The sequence below is a fragment of the Balaenoptera physalus genome (assembly GCF_965194825.1).
Source record: "Balaenoptera physalus genome assembly, contig: HAP1_SCAFFOLD_1340, whole genome shotgun sequence".
NCBI lineage: Eukaryota > Metazoa > Chordata > Mammalia > Artiodactyla > Balaenopteridae > Balaenoptera > Balaenoptera physalus.
Window position 1 is genome coordinate 90,872 of NW_028125456.1, and position 13,738 is coordinate 104,609.

General features: G+C 46.0%; 2 long non-coding RNA genes across 3 annotated transcripts in view; both read right to left on the reverse strand.

Moving 5' to 3' along the window:
* LOC309653866 overlaps positions 1–1,778 on the reverse strand; it is a 45,151-nt gene extending 43,373 nt beyond the window's left edge. Inside the window, exon 1 of one of the 2 annotated variants that reach the window (XR_014259574.1) lies at positions 1,760–1,778. This is a non-coding gene — a long non-coding RNA (uncharacterized lncRNA). The remainder of the gene's footprint in view (positions 1–1,759) is intronic. The other variant, XR_014259575.1, reaches the window with a different exon arrangement.
* The window catches only part of LOC309653867, a 75,963-nt gene that overhangs the window by 57,287 nt on the left and 4,938 nt on the right, over positions 1–13,738 (reverse strand). The window lies entirely within an intron of this gene.

The window sequence follows — 13,738 nt, forward strand, 5'->3', positions numbered from 1 at the left end:
AGCCAGATCTCCACTTCAGCTCCTTCCTATCCAGGTGTTCTTGAGTGGGACATCACAGGAAGCACTGAAAAGAATTCCTCTTCACTCGGAGACTTTACTCTGGCACTCACTGACCGGCACCCAGCTGCTTCCTCCATGTTTATGGCAGCCCAGGATGATAAAACTTCAGACGCCAATAACATGGTCCCTCTATATCCATCACTTTCTGCCAGGCTTGCTCAGGGAGCACCATCTCAGATTCCAAATCAGGGGCATAGCCGCCTGTCACTTCCCTACCAGGAAGGAAGCCAGGTATATTACTATAACCAAGGCACACTGGGGTCTTCACTGTATGGAGAACTTGGCTCCTGCCCGCAATCCTATGGCTCCGCGTCATACACAGGAAGTAGGGCCTCTGCGCAACCAGAAATGGGAATGGGACTGAAGGAGATTCAGCCCACAAATATCCGACCACCAGCTTCCACCTCTGCAATCTGCCACCCTGTGTCTGCTCAACGCATCACAGAAACAAGTTTTCAAGGTGAGTATACAAACGGCAGAGAAAGTTGAAGAATGAGGTCGGCATTCACAAATGGGGTCAAATCGACAGCTGGGAAGGGGTGTAGAGACAGGTAGAATTTAGATCCTGAGCCTTTAGTAACCACTACCTTCGCTCAGTGCCCTCTGTTTTTAGACTCTATATAAGAACACCTAGGGCTTCCCTGGTGGCGCCGTGGTTAAGAATCCGCCTGCCAATGCAATGCGGCGGACACTGGTTCGAGCCCTGGTCTGGGAAGATCCCACATGCCGTGGAGCAACTAAGCCCATGTGCCACAACGACTGAGCCTGCATTCTAGAGCCCGTGAGCCGCAACTACCGAAGCCCACGCGCCTAGAGCGCATGCTCCGCAACAAGAGAAGCCCGCACACCGCAACCAAGAGTAGACACCGCTAGCCGCAACTAGAGAAAGCCCGTGCACAGCAATGAAGACCCTGTGCAGCCAAAAAAATAAATACGTAGAATAAATAAGTTCAAACAATCAATCAATAAATAAACGTAAATTAAAAAAAACAAAAAAACAAAAAGAACACCTAATGCAGGTGGGAAGGTGGCAGGGACACTGTAAAGGTCATCTATGCTACATGTACAAGAACCCCGAGAGCACACCAATAGGTACCACATTTTTCACTGCTGTAGCCGAGCATTCCCCCTGTACTACCACACTGTAGCACTCCCTTCCCTCGTCTACTGCTACAGTCTCTTTGGAAGGTGTCTCAGAACTCTTGTTATGAGAGTGCCAGTTGAAGTGTCCTCACTTCCGTCATTTATACCAGGATTTAAGACCTTGTGGTCCGAGATCCTGTCCAGAGAGCAAGCAGGCTAAGACTCTGTCTTTGTTTCTGTATTTCATCAGAAAGGGCTCTACCCCCTCTCCTAGTTCATGGTGTGAAGTGTTCTTAGCCTCTCGGGAAAGTGGGGAGAATTGAAAGGACTCTATATGAGAATGCTAGGCTTTGTAAAACATTTCAGTTGTTTAAAAAGAAGACTCATTTTGTATTGGACTTACAACAGTCCTATGAGATACAAAGAGAGCCAAGGATCAGTGACATGAAATGATCACCAGTTAAGCATTACAACAGTCACCGCTTACCTCGTAGCATAGGGCACTGTCCATGATCCTTAAGAAGAGTTAGTAGAAATGCCTTGCCCATCTTGCCCCTGAACCCCTTGAAAGGTACACGACTGCTGTGTTGGTGTTTAGGGGGAGCATCTCATTTACCAGGGACTGACTTCTCCCTTGATCCCTTTGTAGTGATGGAGACTTCCCTGGTGATGAAAAATTCCCTGGGATTGCAACCTCCAAGCCAGACGTTTTGTGTGACACAAACTCAAGAACTCCCCAAGTCCTGCAGTAGCAGAAACAGTCACATACTTGAGAGTAACCCACCATCTGAACTTGGGGACATTTCAGTGACAGCTCCAGTCCAGAGTGCCAGGCGTCTCCTGGCCCTGCCTCCAGCTCCAAGCCAGGGACAAACAGAGAGTAAGAACGTGGAGGATATCAAAACCAAGCTGTCAAAGCCTCTGGAGGCCTACCAGATCCCAATAGAAAACCAAGATCCTCCACTACTCCCTTTAGGAATCCCTGATATTCCCCAGCCGCTGGCCTGCACCGATCCCCTCAGCCAAGAGGAGCAGCCTGGTTCTGAAAATGCTGATCTGGGAGAGAACAGCCTGAGTCGTCAGGACCTAGGGACACTTGAAAATGGGACTGAACCTAGCAGTGGTCTTGCAGACATTACTACACTGGCGGAGGATATTCACCTTCCCCAGCTCTTTAATTCTTGGAAAGATCTTGATCGATCCCAAGGTCCCAACGTGATCAAAGCTGAAGACACCAGAGCCATTAAGGTGAATCAGGTGCAGGAAAAGCCAAGTGTCGTAAAGGTTCCCTCTGATCAACCCAGGAAGAACAAACAGAAAGCCTCTGAGCCTATCGGTGGTGCTCCCAAGGCCAAAATCCAGCCAAAGGATCCAGAGTGCCTGTTAGGGGGAGAAGCGGTTATATGCACTGCTGCAGTCAGTGACAGGGCTCCTGCGAACACGGCCAAGCACTCTCAAGGCAAACCTCAGAAAGCTGCATCCGGAAAGATCAGCAAAACTGAGAGCCATGGGCAGGAAAAGACCAAAAGGACCAGAGGAAGAAACAAGGCTGAAGAGAACAAGCAGTCAGGGAACAAAGTCAAGGCAGAAGACAAGCCAGCAATCCCCAACACGAAGCGAAAGGAACACCAAACTGAGCTTCGCCAAGAGAGCTTTCAAAAGCCTCGAACCTCCCTTGGCGTGCGCATGCTGGAGTCTGTGAAGGTTCTTCATGCGCTGGGGAAGAAGAATGAGACGAAAACTGGGCTCTCTTCCTGTCGGCTCTTGGGAAATTCAAGCAACCCCAAAGACCCCCAGCCACCCCCAGCGATCCAGCCATGGCGGCATACCCCACGTGAGGGTAAGAGGCCTGAGAAAACGCAAGTCCAAGCCCAGAAACCAGACAGCAGTGCTGAAACAGAGTGTCCATCTCCATCCCAGTGTGAGCGGCCTCCTCCTGGGAAGGTCAAGTTGATACCTCTGCCTTTTTCTGCCTGGGACAAGCCTCAAGCTCGACCCGCTCCTCGGAGGCCACAGTCTCTGGCCTCACATCGGCCTGCTGTGGCTTACCGTGCCCAGCCTGGTTCTACTGACTCAGCTCAACCTGCTGCAGTCAATTCATCCCAGCCAGCTCCTGCCTCTTTGCCAGGTCCCGCCAAACCAGCTCAGCCAACTGTGGCCAACCCAACCCAACCGGCTTGGACCAACCATACCCAGCCTCGTGTCCCTCAGCCTGCTGCTCCTAGGCCTGCACCCTACAAAACTTCATCTGGCGCTTCTCTCCAGCGCGAGCCTGTTCCCCCTGCTGTGACTAAGCGCCAGTCCCCACCCAAGCTCCAAACCCAACTTCTACTCCAAGACTTCAGCAAGCAACGAGTTCCATGGAGGGAACCCAACGTGCCTGAGCCAGTCATGTCAAAGCCCATCGAACAAGAGCAGAGGCCAGAGCGAGAGGCCATGAAGAGGCGGGCTCAACAACAACGGGAGAATGCTGCCAGATACACCTCTTCGGGGAAGCTGCAATTTTTCACCCAGAGGGACAAAGAAATGGAAATTGCTGACTACTACGGATACGTCAGGTGACAGCTGCTAGGATTCTTGCTGCCACCTTGGCTACCAGCGGTTCTTCCATACATAGGTAAGATAGGTATAGAACCGAATAAGTAAATGGAATAGAATTAATAGATGAGTAATAAACCTTTCGAATTTTGAGATGCTGCTAACTGGGGCGTGAGAAAGGAAGGCCTGAAAGTTGGATGGGAGAATGAAGGAAAGGGGTAAAAACTGAGGAAAGAGGAAGGAACTTGGCCCAGGGCTAGGAAGGCCAAAAGAGACGTATGGATTTAGGAAAAGAAGCAGGAGTGAGGATGAAATGGCAGAAGTAAAAAGCAGGGTCAGGGGTCTGGGTTGAAAGAACACAATTGGAGTAGAGTTGAAGGTGACAGGAGATGAGTCTAGGTTTACTAGGAGAAATAGAAACAAAGTCTCTCGGGGAGGTTGGCCTTAAGTCTCACAACCACCAGATAGGTATTTCAGAAAACAAGAGGTTCACGACACATCTCTGAAAGGTTTGAGTTGCCTTATTCAGGTGTGATTATAGTGGGGGAATAGGCAAATCTACCAGAGAAGTGGCTAGGGCTCAGAGTCCTCCTAGGGGCAGCTGACGACAGGGCCAGAGCCAAGGGAACTGCTGCATCAGGAGGCCCACGAACAAATCAGGGGCATAGCCGCCTGTCACTTCCCTACCAGGAAGGAAGCCAGGTATATTACTATAACCAAGGCACACTGGGGTCTTCACTGTATGGAGAACTTGGCTCCTGCCCGCAATCCTATGGCTCCGCGTCATACACAGGAAGTAGGGCCTCTGCGCAACCAGAAATGGGAATGGGACTGAAGGAGATTCAGCCCGCAAATATCCGACCACCAGCTTCCACCTCTGCAATCTGCCACCCTGTGTCTGCTCAACGCATCACAGAAACAAGTTTTCAAGGTGAGTATACAAACGGCAGAGCAAGTTGAAGAATGAGGTCGGCATTCACAAACGGGGTCAAATCGACAGCTGGGAAGGGGTGTAGAGACAGGTAGAATTTAGATCCTGAGCCTTTAATAACCACTACCTTCTCTCAGTGCTCTCTGTTTTTAGACTCTATGTAAGAACAGCTAGGGCTTCCCTGGTGGCGCCTGCCAATGCAGGGGACACGGCTTCGAGCCCCGGTCTGCGAAGATCCCACATGCCGTGCTGCAACTAAGCGCATGTGCCACAACGACTGAGCCTGCATTCCAGAGCCCGTGAGCCGCAACTACCGAAGCCCACGCGCCTACAGCCCATGCTCCGCAACAAGAGAGGCCACCGCGATGAGAAGCCCGCACACCGCAACCAAGAGTAGACCCCGCTAGCCGCAACTAGAGAAAGCCCGTGCACAGCAATGAGGACCCAGTGCAGCCAAAAAAATAAATACGTAGAATAAATAAGTTCAATCAATCAATCAATCAATAAACGTAAATTAAAAACAAACAAACAAACAAAAAAACAGAACACCTAATGCAGGTGGGAAGGTGGGAGGGACACTGTAAAGGTCATCTATGCTACATGTACAAGAACCCCGAGAGCACACCAATAGGTACCACATTTTTCACTGCTGTAGCCGAGCATTCCCCCTGTACTACCACACTGTAGCACTCCCTTCCCTCGTCTACTGCTACAGTCTCTTTGGAAGGTGTTTCAGAACTCTTGTTATGAGAGTGCCAGTTGAACTGTCCTCACTTCCGTCATTTATACCAGGATTTAAGACCTTGTGGTCCGAGATCCTGTCCAGAGAGCAAGCAGGCTAAGACTCTGTCTTTGTTTCTATATTTCATCAGAAAGGGCTCTACCCCCTCTCCTAGTTCATGGTGTGAAGTGTTCTTAGCCTCTCGGGAAAGTGGGGAGAATTCAAAGGACTCTCTATGAGAATGCTAGGCTTTGTAAAACATTTCAGTTTTTTAAAAAGAAGACTCATTTTGTATTGGACTTAACAACAGTCCTATGAGATACAAAGAGAGCCAAGGATCAGTGACATGAAATGATCACCAGTAAGAATTACAACAGTCACCGCTTACCTCGTAGCATAGGGCACACTGTCCATGATCCTTAAGAAGAGTTAGTAGAAATGCCTTGCCCATCTTGCCCCTGAACCCCTTGAAAGGTACACGACTGCTGTGTTGGTGTTTAGGGGGAGCATCTCACTTACCCGGGACTGACTTCAACCTTGATTCCTCTGTAGTGATGGAGACTTCCCCGCTGATGAAAAATTCCCTGGGATTGCAACCTCCAAGCCAGACCGCTTTCCTATGGAATGACAGAGAACTTCAGAGAACTTGTCAAGATGAAACACCAGTCAGTCTGCGGGAGAAAGGGAAGAAGAGAACGATGGAAATCGTTTCTGGGAAACTATTTTTACATTATGTTTTGTTTGTTCCTGGTAAATAAACTGAAATCTTCTTAACATTCAAACAAAATCTAAACCACTAAATTCAACAACACAGGAGTATAACTTTTGAAAAAAATTTCTTTGGCTGCGCAGCATGTGGGATCTTAGCTCCCCAACCAGGGATTGAACCCACGCCTGCTGCATTGGAAGCGCAGAGTCTTCACCACTGGACCACCAGGGAAGTCCCAGGAATAGAACTTTTAAAGGAGAAGGTATAAACCCCTGGGTTATATGAACTGGAGATTTTTAGTAAGAAGTCAATAGATCTTTTGTTAGGCACATTTTATGTTAGGCTGTCTCCCTGCACAGGACGCAGGCGCCTTGAAAATGGAAATCACATCCCTCTATAGTACGTCCCTCTTCTTTCTGCTTTGCAGTTTGCTGCTCCACTTGTTCAACCCCACCTAGTAATAACCTATACTTCCCTTGTTCCTGTTTTCCCATCTGGAAAACAGACAAAAGGCAACCAAACAACGCAAAGGTCTCAACAAATAAGGGATACCCAAAACCAGAGATGGCCAGAACTTCTGTATCCCTCATGAAACCTAGCCCGGTGTTCAATACTTAGGTATCATTAATACATGCGTGTTGACTGAAACAGTTGAAACGCAATTCTTCCACTTCCCAGTTTAGTTTTAGTCCTCATACAAAACCTGATCATCAAATTCCTTAATGCTAGGAATCACAGTGAAAAATAATTTCTCAACTGACTTCTGTCAGATGAGTGAGAACTAAGGTTAATTCAGTGTATCTGAAGCATAGAAAGTGAGGGCAAACGTGGCACAAGATGGGGCTAGAGAAGCAGAGAGGATTCTAGAGCACGCAGCGTCTTAAAGGCCACCAGTGTGTTTTCTATTCTCAAAACAATGTTTGTGAGCGATGTTTATGAGCAATGTTCCAACTTGCTTTGAAGCTTTCTTGTGTGAAGAATGGATTGGAGGGAAACAAGATATATGGACACTAGTTAGGACCTAATCGCAACAGACAGGCAAGTTCAGTATTAGGATGTTGAGGGAGAGCTGACAGATTCCAAAGAAATTCAGGAGATAAACTGAAGCGGGCTTCATGGGGTATGAGATGGAGGAAAGGAAGGTCTTAGGGAATTAAAGGGTTTACTGCACACATGAGCAGAGTCTCAAAATTAATCATTTGAACGTACAGAGGGGGATCGATCTCCCAAATGACACCGGTTAGGAAGCAACGGTACGCCCTGTAGAATTCCTAGAGACAGCACAAATCAACTGTTTCGATGGAAAATTCGGCGGGACCCTTGATTTCCATGGGAATATAGAGAAAAGAGACACTGATCTGGCTTGCAGGTATTTAGGAAGTTGTTAGCCTGACATCACATACTAGTCTCATGTAAGTAGGCCGTCTGAAGTATGAAGCTTAGGGGAAAAACCTTGAAGAAAACTTAAAAGCTTAAGCCACACCTCTATACTACACCACCTTTCACAGTTTCTTCTCAGATAAGCAGCATCCCCATCAGTGAAGAAACTCACATCCCATAATAGGAACAACAGGCCTAAAAATTAAATGTGTGTCTTTGGAGGTCCCATCTATGCGATATCTTCCTGGTACCAGAAAAGTCCCCAGGAAGATCGATCTTTGCACCCCTGAAAGCTTACCACCAAGGAAAATGACTAGGTCCATAGATTTCCTCCCTCAAACCAGCCTACCTCACACATAAATCACTAGCAACTCAGCCCTTAACTCACATTATCACAGTCACAAGAGTGGTTAGGGAGAAAAGCACTAACCAGGGGAACTAACACAGAGGCAATCCAGGCCAAGCTGGGCTGGTGGCAGATATCTGCTCCTTACGCTCGGGTGCATAATGCGACTCACCACAATGCCTTTTTCACAGACCCTTTTTAAAGTTTCTCCACAAAATCCAACAGCTCAAGTTAGCTCATGACGCTTCAAGGTAAACAATCGTCAAGAGAAAAACATGCAATATGTCTTACAATGTTGGATTCCTTACAAATAGGACAAGGAAATAACCATGTAGACAAAACCAGAGCATTTGAAAACATCTGTGTTCTACAAACATACCAGTGAATGCTATAAATAAGGTAATATGACATAAAACAAAATGAAAACTAGATGTGAGACTGTTCTCTTCAGTGTACAGACTTCATGGCAGTTGCTGCACGATCTAGCTACTTCTTTCTACAACTCTCTGTTCTGTTAATACAAAATGAGGCCCAAGTGTGTCAACTTGTTTCCCACAGAAACCAAAAAACCTACATGCATCTCTTTTCTCCGGTGCCCTTTCACCTTACCTGCTCCCAGTTCTCCACCAATGTCCTCCTCTTTCTCTAATTATTCTCCTCTTCATTGTGCTTGGCCTTGCACCCAAGCATGCAAGACAGAGAGTCCTAGAGGTCCGAGATTCTAGAGGGGCTGTTTGCAAGGGGGAGGAGATTACGGTAACTGCCACACTGTATATACTTCTGTGCAAAGAAAGAGGGACAGTGTTCAGAATGTTTCTCACATATAAAAAGAGCTGGATGGCAGGATACCTGTGTGGCCCAAGGAACTAGAGCTAGCAAATCATGGGCAAAACAATTGCAACCAAAGGCTGGAAGAGGAAAGGTCTGCAACCAGCTCTGTCTCCTGGCTCTCTGGTATTTGCTGCCAATGGGCAGAGTCTATTTCGTGAAGCATCAAGCACTGAAAAGAAGACTCCTGCTGCTGGAAGTTGACAGGAAGGAACATCCAATGCAAGATCAAGGCTTGTCCTAGAAGCAATGCCCATAATGGAAGAAAAAAAAAAAAAAAAAAGAAAGCGGAAGAGAAATGTTAAGTCGCAAGTCCAACCTGGCCCCCAGCCTAGCCCAGCCCAAGGAAGGTAGGAGTCAAGGAGAAGAAACTAAAAGAGAAGAGCCTTGGACCACAACATTCTCCACAGGGTACACTCAACAAACTTCACCCTGCTCTTTAACCAAGTTACAACTGTAATAGTTCAAACTACATGGCTCTTTCCTTCCTAAGGATACTAGTTAAATAAGATCTATATAGCTCTAAGTATATGATACATAAAATAGAATACTCTGTAGAATATAAGTAACTGTTAGTTAATTATATTAATGAACGTCTGTAAGAAATGTTGCAATGATTTCCCTAATGGAAGAGCCTGGGGGAGGTAAATCTGTCTTCTAGGATTTCCTCCCCAGAGCTCAGAAATTGAGGGGTTGTTTTAGCTCTCCTACGCTCTCTTCACCCAAGCCCGCCCTCCTGTTGGGGATCGGACCTCCCTATTGGCTAGCTCATACCTTTCAACTGCCTGCTTTGTGACATCACTCTCCTACCAAACCTACTACCACTTGGTAGAGGTCTTGGGGTTTCCGTGGAGCCGTTTGGACCAGTAACCAGTGACCTTTGTACTGGACACGTGCGCCGTTCAGCTGCAGCCACTCAGACATCCTCTAGTGTTGTCTCCTCATCCCTTGTACCTGCAGTTGATGTCTCCTCTTCTCTGACCATGTCAGGTAAGAAAAGAAACTTTGGAAAGTTTTGCGTTCGATTTCTTTTGCCCCTAAATTGAGGAGGAGATTCAAAATAGCGTGGAATAATGAGGGAAAGTATTGAACTACAAGTCTGGAGACCTAATTTCAGTTTTGACTTTGACGTTTACTGTCTGTGTGACTTTGGACAAATCACTGACTGCCTCACAAAGCCTGCTGCTTTCCTTATCTGTTACGTTAGGATACCACATTGGGTTGATCACTCTGATCCCCTTCTTTTCCAATATTGAGCCTTAAAGGGTACCCATGTAGAAAATGAAATCAGAGACTTCTCAAAAGAGTGTTTCAACAGAAACATAGAAAAGCCAGGTGACACAGAAAACTAGCGATATATACCAAGATGTTTCATCTCCAATGGTCTCCCTCCACTAGTATTTCGACTAGTTGAAAAGAGAGAATAGGGAGAGAGGATGGAGAGTACTGGGCTATATAGGGAGGCACAGAGTCAAACGTAAGCAAGTTTAGGATTGTTTTCATTAGCACAGGCCAACAGGAACCAAGAGATGGGAAAAAAATATAAGAATGAAGAGGGAAAGCATAGAGGAGCTCTCAAGAAAGAGGCAGTTTGCCATGGAATGTTGATGGGAGCCAAAGATTTTAAATTAAAGCAGAAACAGCACAGAGGGAAATCTGCTCAGAGCAGGGCAAAACAAAGCTGATGGTAGCAAATCCTTACATTAACAGACTAAGAAGGAAAGTAAGGCCAGAACAGGGGATCACCAGGAAAGGCAGCCTATCAGAAAAGTCATACTCCGTTTTCTTTCTTTTATTGCCTCTCTGAATACAGCTGGCACTTGACAGTTTGGAATAGAAACATTTTAGAAGTATGTTTTAGAAATGATGCTTCCTAGAAACCAGAAACCAAAGTGGTTATCTAGGGGGCTGCTTTTCAGTGTTCTATTCTTTCTAATTTTTAAACTAGGTAGACATTTGACCAATTAAACATTTTAAATGATATCTTCTACATTGAATCAGAAGGACTATTTCCTTTGTGTGATATGTAGCTTCTAAGGCAAGGTTGCTTTTCAATTTTTACAGTTATTTCCTTCCTAACACAGAGAGCACATTGATCAACAGCCATCGTTCGCTTGTAGATCTTAGCTACCGGAGAAGAAAAAGAAAAAGTCAAGCCCCACATCTCTAATTCCCCATTTAGGGAATTCCCTGGCGGTCCAGCGCTTAGGACTCGGTGCTTTCACGGCCAGGGCCACGCGGCGCGGCAAAAGAAAAAAAGAAAACACAAACATCCACGTTTATCTAAAACAATGTTGTGGAGTCCTTTGGATTTTCTTACATTTGAAAATCTTTTTTAATTGGATTCTAGGGATGATGGTTTTTTGAGGTCTTGGGATGTCATCTTCTTGGATGTGGAAGATGATTCTAAGTTCTAGGATAAATACAAAAACCTTCTAGATACTTTTTAAGCTTCCTTTCTGCTTATTATATGAGTTATATTCATGGACAGATATATTTCTCCTAGGCTTAATACCTGTTACTTGCTGGGTAAAAATATGAATGAGCACAATAATGAAACTCTTTTACACTTACTATTTTGCTGTCTGCTTTGTACCGGTTTTCATTGAAATACTTGTCTATATATGTTGTGGCTACCTATACATTCACATTTGTTGCATTCTGTTGCTTGTTATGCATTTTTTACTGATTTATCGTCTCTGTCTGTATGCATTGGCTAGGAATTCATTCACCTCTATCACCTCCATCGTGTTTTTTGGTTAATAGTATTCACTAAAATAGAGTGGGCAAAATTCACTTTCATAATATTGCATGTATGGTACAGAATGTCATTTGTTAGTAAATTCATTAGGCTTTGATACTTGCCCACATACCCCAGTTTTCATTAATATCTATGGATTTCTTTTTCGTTACGTAACATGTTTTTCATGATTTTTCTTTGTCTTTCTAGAACTTATTGTATCTTCCTCCATATAAATCATACGCAATAGATCAGCTTATTCATCTATTAATTATTACTGCTATTATTATTGGTGGTGGTGTTATAACCACTTTATAGATGAGTAGTCTGAAGTAATCAGATAACTTTTCTCTTTCCAAAAGCACTTAAGAAATCCACTTTCGGGTAATCATTTTGAGGTAGGATGAGAAACCAGGCTTGAAGAGGGCAAACATGACTCTTTCAGTTCACCAGTTGGACTGAGCTATACGTCAACTCTAGGTAATAGCGTGGGAACTGCACAAGCAAAGGGAGACACTGAAGATGACAATGGTAATGGCCGTACTGTTTTCTAATGGACAAAAAAAATGCTTATATTATAAGTTCTATTTCTCCTGCTTTCTGGCACTATCATGCTCAGAGTGGAGTCCTGGCAAGGAAGTCAGGATACTTAGGTTCTGAAACCTGGTAATGACACTAACATAATGAGAGAACCTGAACAAGTCAACCCGACCTCTCTGAGCCTCAGTTTCCTTACTCGTGAAATGAGACTGAAAAAAGAGAAAGTTCTCTAAGGGCCTCCTAGTTCTAAAATGCTTCCAGTCTAGGAAATAGCATAGAAGTCAATACGAGTGCAGGCTGAAGGGAAAGACAGGGCAGGGAGAAGGTTGCTTCCAGCCTAGAGAACAATGTCTGAACCATACCACTTGGCTCTTCTGCCCATCTGTGCCCAAGATGGGAGCACAGGCAGTTAATACAGAAGAGTGGAAAACTGCTCAGTCCTTACAGCCATCATTAACTGTCTGATTTTGGGTTTCTCAGGAAGGGTCGATAGTAGAGGTGTCCTGAGAGCAAGAACCTTAAGATAATGCTGTTCCTCAAACGTAGTGAGAATTTCTCAACCTCCCTGAGTTTTTCATGACCCTCTTGTTCTTACAGAAAATTTCCAAAATCCATCTCTACTTGGAACTCTAAATTCTCTGCAGCATTGTCTTCCTGTGGTGAGCAATGCAACTTCCCTAACACGAAGTGTCTGCAACTTCTCCAGAGTCTCTGCCCCTGCCGTCAGTTCGGCATCGGCTACCGGTACCTCTTTCCAGACACTCATGGGTAGTGCCTACCTTTACCAACATTCCAGCACGACTATGTTATCTGGAGTTACTGACCACAGCCAGATCTCCACTTCAGCTCCTTCCTATCCAGGTGTTCTTGAGTGGGACATCACAGGAAGCACTGAAAAGAATTCCTCTTCACTCGGAGACTTTACTCTGGCACTCACTGACCGGCACCCAGCTGCTTCCTCCATGTTTATGGCAGCCCAGTATGATAAAACTTCAGACGCCAATAACATGGTCCCTCTATATCCATCACTTTCTGCCAGGCTTGCTCAGGGAGCACCATCTCAGATTCCAAATCAGGGGCATAGCCGCCTGTCACTTCCCTACCAGGAAGGAAGCCAGGTATATTACTATAACCAAGGCACACTGGGGTCTTCACTGTATGGAGAACTTGGCTCCTGCCCGCAATCCTATGGCTCCGCGTCATACACAGGAAGTAGGGCCTCTGCGCAACCAGAAATGGGAATGGGACTGAAGGAGATTCAGCCCACAAATATCCGACCACCAGCTTCCACCTCTGCAATCTGCCACCCTGTGTCTGCTCAACGCATCACAGAAACAAGTTTTCAAGGTGAGTATACAAACGGCAGAGAAAGTTGAAGAATGAGGTCGGCATTCACAAATGGGGTCAAATCGACAGCTGGGAAGGGGTGTAGAGACAGGTAGAATTTAGATCCTGAGCCTTCAGTAACCACTACCTTCGCTCAGTGCCCTCTGTTTTTAGACTCTATATAAGAACACCTAGGGCTTCCCTGGTGGCGCCGTGGTTAAGAATCCGCCTGCCAATGCAATGCGGGGGACACGGGTTCGAGCCCTGGTCTGGGAAGATCCCACATGCCGTGGAGCAACTAAGCCCATGTGCCACAACGACTGAGCCTGCATTCTAGAGCCCGTGAGCCGCAACAAGAGAAGCCCACGCGCCTAGAGCGCATGCTCCGCAACAAGAGAAGCCCGCACACCGCAACCAAGAGTAGACCCCGCTAGCCGCAACTAGAGAAAGCCCGTGCACAGCAATGAAGACCCTGTGCAGCCAAAAAAATAAATACGTAGAATAAATAAGTTCAAACAATCAATCAATAAATAAAC